Source organism: Quercus lobata, chromosome 11, assembly GCF_001633185.2.
Source record: "Quercus lobata isolate SW786 chromosome 11, ValleyOak3.0 Primary Assembly, whole genome shotgun sequence".
NCBI lineage: Eukaryota > Viridiplantae > Streptophyta > Magnoliopsida > Fagales > Fagaceae > Quercus > Quercus lobata.
The window spans coordinates 56,437,410-56,446,168 of record NC_044914.1 but is presented as its reverse complement, the minus strand read 5'-3'; the positions used below and the strand labels follow the sequence as shown (position 1 = coordinate 56,446,168).

The following is an 8,759-nucleotide window of genomic DNA, read 5'->3' as shown; positions in this document are numbered from 1 at the left end:
TCTGGGATGAGATAAGCAAATCAAATCTCCCTTTTTTTTTCTTTTCCTTTTTTGCTGAATAACCTAATGAATCTCACATTTTAACAGATTCGTCTGCATAATCATTAACCGAACATTTCAATGTTACAAAAACTGTCCTTGGTAATATTTCTTCTGCCCATAAGTGCTGTCCTTGTCTTATAGGTCCTTTACACAAGGTAAGAACCCCAAAACAAGCACCTGTAAAGTGCTTCTATCATTTCTTTTGGTTCACTATCTATCAATTTCAAATTCTTTAAGACAATTTTAAATGACACTTCATGGCTTGAAGAATATACAGCAAAAAGAAATAATTCGTATAAGCGACATCTTAGCCACATTCAAGTTTGATAAGGTGAAGGATGCTTGATAACAATTCTAGGCATTCAAAAGTCTAAAACTAGAAATTGGAGTTTGTGTTCCTTCCACTGAAGATTTAGGGATTGTACAATTAACACGTCTGATTCACCATATGGTTGCCCAGGTTTGCACAGCTCCAGAAAATGCACCTCGATTTTCTGTATGGTGTCAACTTTGCTTGAACATGTTTGAAAAGAGGAAATATTTCATTTGCCTAAACTAAGCCTGCTCAATTGTATTGTAGAGATCAGAAAAGCATGAGCAAATGAGCCCAATTTAATTCACAAGAAAAATCAACAAGTGATTTTTCTAATATTTAAACCAGTCAATCTTGAATTCTTTCACTTTATAGGTTTAATTTACACACTTGTATATATAATGAGCCGTATGACAATTACAACAAGCTTACCTGAGTCGAAAATCCTCTCTCCAGTTGAGAGTAATAAAAATCCAAGTGAGCTGATGATGCAGAGCACCCCCGGTATCATGAACATTGATTTCCAGCTTTCTGGACTAAAAAGATCTGAATTATCAGTTTTAGCAGCTTCAAGAAGCCGCCCAGTAAAATCAACTCCAATAATGCCAGCTAATGTTCCAGCAGTGTTAGAAACTCCCATCACAATTCCTGCATATTTTGGAGCAATATCCATGTGATTCACAGCAAATCCAGCTCTTCCTAGTGCCAGGAAACCAAGTGCCATAGAAGAACAAAAGACAGCCCCACCAGAAGTGTGGAAAATAGGAAGTGTAGGGAATTTAACCAAAATCTCAACCTGTGAGAAACAAAACAAATAGAGAAAACACACGTCAAAGAAAACAATCACACGCACAAGACAATATTTACGTGGTTTGACGATTTGCCTACGTCTACGGAGTTGCAGAGATTTCACTATTATCAGAGAAAAATACAGAGTACAACTTGCGGTTATTATATTTCTCTCTCACCCACAAGACAAGAAAACACTATTTTTTCTTCTTATGCGGCTGCTAGGTTATTAGGAATTATCTCTCACGGCTACCCTTGATCTCAAACCTAATATATATATATATATATATATATATATGTCAAAGTCGGCTGTACTAGGAATTATATTCCTAGTTGAATTTGGTCAACTTGGGCTTGTAGCAATTCAAGCCACACGAGCCCACTTCAACAAATCTCCATCTTGGCTTGAATTGATCAAGGTACACTAGCAAACTCCTCCATCGCCTCCACCTTAGCCCTTAAGGGCTCACAAGCTGTAAACATCAACCACAATCCTCCATAACACAATCCCTTATCCCTGCAACTCATCCTCCTGTTAGGCTCTGAGTGGGAGCAATGGCAGAGGAAGTAGGAAAGACATCTGGAATAGAAAAGTTTGATGGCACAGACTTCGCGTATTGGAGGATGCAGATTGAAGATTATTTCTATGGGAGGAAATTGCATCTGCCTCTTTTGGGGACAAAACCTGAGGCTATGAAGGCTGAGGAATGAGCTTTTTTTGACAGACAGGTACTGAGTTATCAGGTTAACTCTGTCTAGGTCGGTTGCCCACAATGTTGTAAAGGAGAAGACCACAGTAGATCTGATGAAGGCTTTGTCTGGTATGTATGAAAAGCCGTCAGCAAACAATAAGGTGCACTTGATGAAGAAACTGTTCAATCTAAAGATGGTAGAGAATGCATCAGTAGCACAACATCTGAACGAATTTAACACTATCACAAATCAATTGTCATCCATAGAAATTGATTTTGACGATGAGATCCATTCACTGATCGTTTTTGGCTTCTTTGCCAAACAGTTGGGAGGCAATAAGGATGGCAGTAAGTAATTATACAGAAAAGGAAAAGCTCAAGTGCAATGATATACGAGATTTAATTCTGGCTGAGGAGATTCATAGAAGAGATGCAGGTGAAATCTCAGGATCTGGTTCTGCTCTAAACCTTGAGACAAGAGGCAGAGGTAATAACAGAAATTCAAATTGGGGAAGATCAAAATCCAAAAATTCTAATCGGAATAGAAGTAAATCTAGATCAAGCCAACAAGTACAATACTGGAATTGTGGGAAAACAGGTCACTTTAGGAACCAATGCAAAAGTCCTAAGAAGAAGAATGAAGATGATTCTGCTAATGCTGTAACAGAAGAGGTACAGGATGCATTACTTCTTGCAGTAGACAGTCCACTTGATGATTGGGTTTTGGACTCAGGAGCTTCGTTTCATACCACTCCACACCGAGAAATCATACAGAACTATGCTACAGGTGATTTTGGTAAGGTGTATTTGGCTGATGGTTCAGCCTTGGATGTTGGGGGTATGGGAGATGTCCGGATATTATTGCCCAATAGATCTGTTTGGTTACTGGAGAAGGTTAGACATATTCCTGACCAGAGGAGGAATCTAATTTTTGTTGGACAACTTGATGATGAAAGGCATGCAATACTATTTGTTGGTGGTATTTGGAAGGTTACAAAGGGAGCTAGGGTATTGGCTCGTGGAAAGAAAACTGGTACTCTGTATATGGCCTCAAGTCCAAGAGACATAATTGCAGTTGCTGATGCAAGTACTAATACAAGCTTATGACACCCCAGACTTGGTCACATGAGTGAGAAAGGGATGAAGATGCTGCTGTCAAAAGGAAAACTACCAGAATTGAAGTCCATTGATTTTGACATGTGTGAAAGTTGCATCTTAGGAAAGCAGAAAAATGTGAGCTTCTTGAAAACTGGCAGGACACCGAAGACTGAAAAATTGGAATTAGTACATACTGATTTGTGGGGGCCTTCTCCGGTTGCATCCCTTGGAGGTTCAAGGTACTACATCACTTTCATTGATGATTCAAGCAGAAAGGTATAGGTTTATTTTTTGAAAATAAATCTGATGTATTTGAAACTTTTAAGAAGTGGAAGGCCATGGTTGAGACAGAAACATGTTTGAAAGTAAAATGTTTGAGGTCAGATAATGGAGGAGAGTACATAGATGGAGGGTTCAATAAGTATTATGCTGCATAGGGAATTAGGATGGAGAAGACCATTCCTGGGACACCATAGCAGAATGGTGTGGCTGAGCGCATGAACAGAACTCTCAATGAGCGTGTTAGGAGTATGAGGTTGCATGTTAGACTACCAAAAATTTTTTGGGCTGACATTGTTAGCACTGCAGCTTACCTGATAAACCGAAGACCATCAGTTCCCATGGAGTTCAGACTTCCTGAGGAGGTTTGGAGTGGTAAAGAGGTAAAGTTTTCACATTTAAAAGTTTTTAGTTGTGATTCTTATGTTCATATTAATTCTGATGCTCGTAGTAAACTTGATGCAAAGTCTTAAATATGTTTTTTCATTGGCTATGGTAATGAGAAATTTGGCTATAGGTTTTGGGATGAACAAAACAGGAAAATCATCAGAAGTAGAAATGTGATATTTAATGAACATGTTATGTACAAGGACAGGTCAACTGTAGTGTCAGATGTTACAGAAATAGATCAAAAGAAATCTGAGTTTGTCAACTTAGATGAATTGACTGAAAGTACTGTCCAGAAAGGGGGTGAAGAAGATAAGGAGAATGTAAATTCACAGATAGATCTGAGTACACTTGTAGCTGAAGTCTGCAGATCTTCCAAGAACATTAGACCTTCACAGCATTATTCACTCACTCTAAATTATCTCCTGTTGACTAATGGTGGTGAGCCAGAATGTTATGATGAATCCTTGCAAGATGAGAACTCAAGTAAGTGGGAGTTAGCCATGAAGGATAAGATGGATTCCTTGTTAGGAAATCAGACATGGGAACTGACTAAATTGCTAGTAGGAAAGAAGGCTTTGCACAACAAGTGGATATACATAATAAAGAATGTGCATGATGATAGCAAATGTTACAAGGCCAGATTAGTTGTTAAAGAGTTCCAGCAGAAGGAGGGCATTGACTACACAGAGATATTTTCTCCAGTTGTGAAGATGTCAACAATCAGACTGGTACTGGGAATGGTGGCTGCAGAAAACTTACATCTTGAGCAGTTAGATGTGAAGACAGTATTCCTTCATGGTGACTTAGAGGAAAACCTTTACATGATTCAGCTAGAAGGGTTCATTGTTCAGGGACAAGAGAATCTAGTCTGCAAACTAAGGAAAAGCTTGTATGACCTAAAACAAGCTCCTAGACAGTGGTAAAAGAAATTTAACAGTTTTATGCATAGAATTGGGTTCAAGGGATGTGAAGCTGATCACTGTTGCTATGTTAAGTTTTCTGACAATTCTTACATCATATTATTGTTGTATGTGGATGGTATGCTTATTGCAGAGTCTAGCATTGAGGAGATTAATAATCTGAAGAAGAAATTGTCCAAACAATTTGCAATGAAGGATTTGGGAGCTGCAAAGAAAATCTTTGGTATGAGAATCATTAGAGACAAGGCTAATGGTACATTGAAACTTTCATAGTCAGAGTATGTGAAGAAAGTTCTTAGTAGATTCAACATGAATGAAACTAAATCAGTGAGCACACCCTTGGATAGTCATTTCAAACTAAGCAAAGAACAGTCACGGAAGATAGAGGAAGAAAGGGACCATATGAGCCAGGTGCCCTATGCCTCAGCTATTGGCAGTTTGATGTATGCTATGGTGTGTACAAGACCAGACATTGCACATGCAGTGAGAGTTGTGAGCAAATTCATGAGTAGGCCTGGAAAGCAGCATTGGGAGGCAGTCAAGTGGATTCTGAGATATCTGAAGAGTTCATCAGATGCATGTCTTTGCTTCACAGGTGCAAGTTTGAAACTGTAGGGTTATGTAGATGCTGATTTTGCTGGAGATATTGATTGTAGAAAGAGTACTACTGGGTTTATTTTTACTCTGGGTGGTACAGCTATATCATGGGCTTTAAATCTGCAAAAGATTGTCACTTTGTCTACTACAGAAGTTGAATATGTTGCAGCAACTGAAGCTGGAAAGGAGATGATTTTGCTACATGGTTTCTTAGATGAATTGGGTAATAAGTAGGAGATGGGCATTCTACACAGTGACAGTCAGAGTGCAATCTTTCTTACCAAAAATTCGACTTTTCATTCAAAGTCGAAGCACATACAGACAAAATATCACTTTATCCGTTATCTTGTTGAAGATAAGCTGGTAATACTTGAGAAGATTTGTGGATCTAAGAACCCGCAGACATTTTGACTAAGGGTGTCACTATTGAGAAGTTGAAGCTGTGCGCAGCTTCAAGTGGTCTTCTAACTTGAGGACAGGAGGATGAGTTGCAGGGATGAGAGATTGTGTTATGGAGGATTGTGGTTGATGTTTGCAGCTTGTGAGCCCTTAAGGGCTAAAGTGGAGGTGACGGAGGAGTTTGCTAGTGTAGCTTGATAAATTCAAGCCAAGGTGGAGATTTGTTGAAATGGGCTTGTGTGGCTTGAATTGCTACAAGCCCAAGTTGACCGAATTCAACTAGGAATATAATTCCTAGTACAGCCAACTTTGACATATATATATATATATATATATGTCAAAGTCGGCTGTACTAGGAATTATATTCCTAGTTGAATTCGGTCAACTTGGGCTTGTAGCAATTCAAGTCACACGAGCCCACTTCAACAGGAAGTGCCACCAATGCAACAGAAGCAACTACAAATCCTATTGTGTTTAGGAACTTCCTGGTTCCAGTCACAGACAAGATCCTATTGGTGATCAAGTGGTCAGCAATTACCCCACCAACATTTGAGAATATAAACATGTTAAGAAAAGGTATCATCTTATAAAAGCCCATTTCCTGAAGGCTAAGCTGGAGGCCTTTTTCAAAATATGTTGGCAGCCAATTCATCAACACATATAATGTATAATGGAATGTGAAATTGTTTGCCACAATTGCCCAAACTGGTAAGCTGACTAAAATGCTCTTCCATGGTATTTTAGCACTTCTCATAGAACCTCCTCCATTCTCCACTTTGATCTTCTGACTCTCTTTTATTGACGAAAATAACTGTCCAAAACCAGCAGCATTGGATTTTGGATGCTCAGTCAAAGGAGAGTCACTGGCATAGTTTAACCAAAGCACTGACCATACAGCACCCAATGTTACTTCAGCAAGAAAAACAGATCTTGGGCCTCTGAGCTTCACAAGGCTTGGGAGGACAAGCACTCCTGCAGCTGCACCAAGGTACATCCCAGAGGTTGCAAGAGAAACACATCTAGACCTCTCATGAGGTTGAACCCACTGTGCTAACACAGTGTGGATAGATGGGAAGATAAACCCTTGTGCCATGCCTACAAGAAAGCGGGCTATAACCAAAAGTATGACATGATTTGGATTTGTTGGGAAAAAACCACAAGTTAACGACCATAACATAAATGAGACGAGGAGACACATCTTCCCCCTACTCTCTGAGCTGCCCCCATCCTCCTGCCACTTGTGAACAGGCATATCCATAGTAGAATGTAGAAAGTATTGAACCTTTAATTGATTGGTTTACACCAGCAGCATCAGCCTCGACAGTGTATGCAATTAAGAAGCCCACGCGTTCTACATAGCAAATAAACGTACTGATGAAGGTTAAAAGGACAATCATGTAACGCTTAGGGAGTTTCATCCTCAATAGTTTTTCTTTTGTGGAAGAACCACGTTTATTTCCACTATTCCCTCTGCCAATAAGCCTTATTTCCCGAAGCTCATGTCTTATCAATCCTAACATGAAGTTCTTCAGGAGAAGATGGCAGCAATTTTATGCGCTAACAAACTTCTGTTGAAGAAGATGGCCTAGAAAGAAAAAAAAAAATAGACATAATAAAAGGAATATCTATGTCATTTATATCAGCATGTATGCAGATATCAAGGCACTATCAACATGCAAAACATGTTCAAATTGTTTAAGGGAATGTAACAGGCTATCAAACCTTGTAAGTAAACAGCTCATAAAATTTAACAGATACTATTTGATGTGCCCGGCATGTTGGAAGAACTGGCCATTTCAATGGACCCAACTCTCAACCAGGTAAATCCTTGAGTAAAAACCAGATGCAAGTTATTTGAATGCATCAATACAATACACCCACTTCTTCTCACTCGGCTAGAAGCAAATGGCAAATGATCCCAAACATTTGTTAGAATTACTTTTACAATCATCTGAGGAATTGCTTATTAGTGTAGTATCAGCAGGGAGTCATCACCCAACAACAACCTACCTTATTAGTCCCAAAATTTTGAGGTTGGTTATGGTTGTGAATCCTCAAAAGACTAATCAAGGAAATGGTGGATCCATTAACAATAAAGTGACTAACTTTTACATCAGCGGTAAACCTACCACAACCCTCCACCATGCTCGGGACTAGCATTGAACTTATATATGAGACTAAACGCATAAGGACAAAGCTTGGCTCCAAACTGGTTTGGAACTATTTTTTTCAACCTATTACATGTGTATTTAAACAAGTCACATGACTCACTAGAAAATTCATGTCACTAAACTACACATGGATGGTTTTTTCAATCGCCACATCATGGGGTTGGAATAAGGTAGCTCCAAACCAATTTTAAGCCAAAGTTTTTCCAACACCGAATCAGTACCTTAAAAAAGGTTTTATATGTAAAACATCAATTTCAATGATTAAGCATTCATGATTATGATTACAAAATTCCATAATCTCCCAATGTTGGATGAATTCTCCAATACATTGTTGCACTGCTGTAGTTATGGATTCTGTCTCTCTACCCTCCTTTTTCCACCTCAAAAAGAAGTTTCGAAGATATTAAAGTCGAAAAGCAAGATTTTGAAGGGCTATTGTGGGGGCTAATTAATTAGGAAACATCGTTAAAAGCAATATTAACTGGGCCTATGGCCCTCTCCGAGAACGTTAGACCATCCGAGGAGGCCCAAATAAGGCTATGAGGGGAATAAAGTTAAGAGAGGAGTAGAGACAATGTGAGATGGGTCCAATAAGCGTCTGAGGACAAAAATCTTCTCGGCAACGTATGTCCGAGGTAAATCTGAGTGCCATACCATCACAAACTTACTCCAGAGTTACACCACAACTAAGGATTAGGCATTGGACCAGGGATAAGGAAAGAAAGGTAAACAAATATCTTCAAAAACTGCTACCTCCACATTAAATGCCTTTCAACCAACTCTCTGGCCGCATTAATGTGGAAATAATGTCTAAACAGTGATCAAGCAGCCTTACAGTTATTGGTTGATGGTTCTAGGAGGTGTTAGATGGGACGAGAAGGAGTCCCCCAAATCCAACCTACACGTGTGTGGTAAGGATGATACCAAAATTGCAATATATAACCCAGAAGAATGCATTGAGAAAGGGGATTAGATCTTCTATACAATTTAGGTCTTGAAGAAAAACGATATGAAACAAAGAGCTTAGTTTGTTTCAAGGATAAATTTAATAATCATATTAGTGTCAAAC

General features: G+C 39.0%; 1 pseudogene; it reads right to left on the bottom strand.

The window, feature by feature from the left end:
- Window positions 1-305: 305 nt before the first annotated feature.
- LOC115968811 lies at window positions 306-7,418 on the bottom strand (annotated as a pseudogene).
- Between the last annotated feature and the right edge of the window lie 1,341 nt (window positions 7,419-8,759).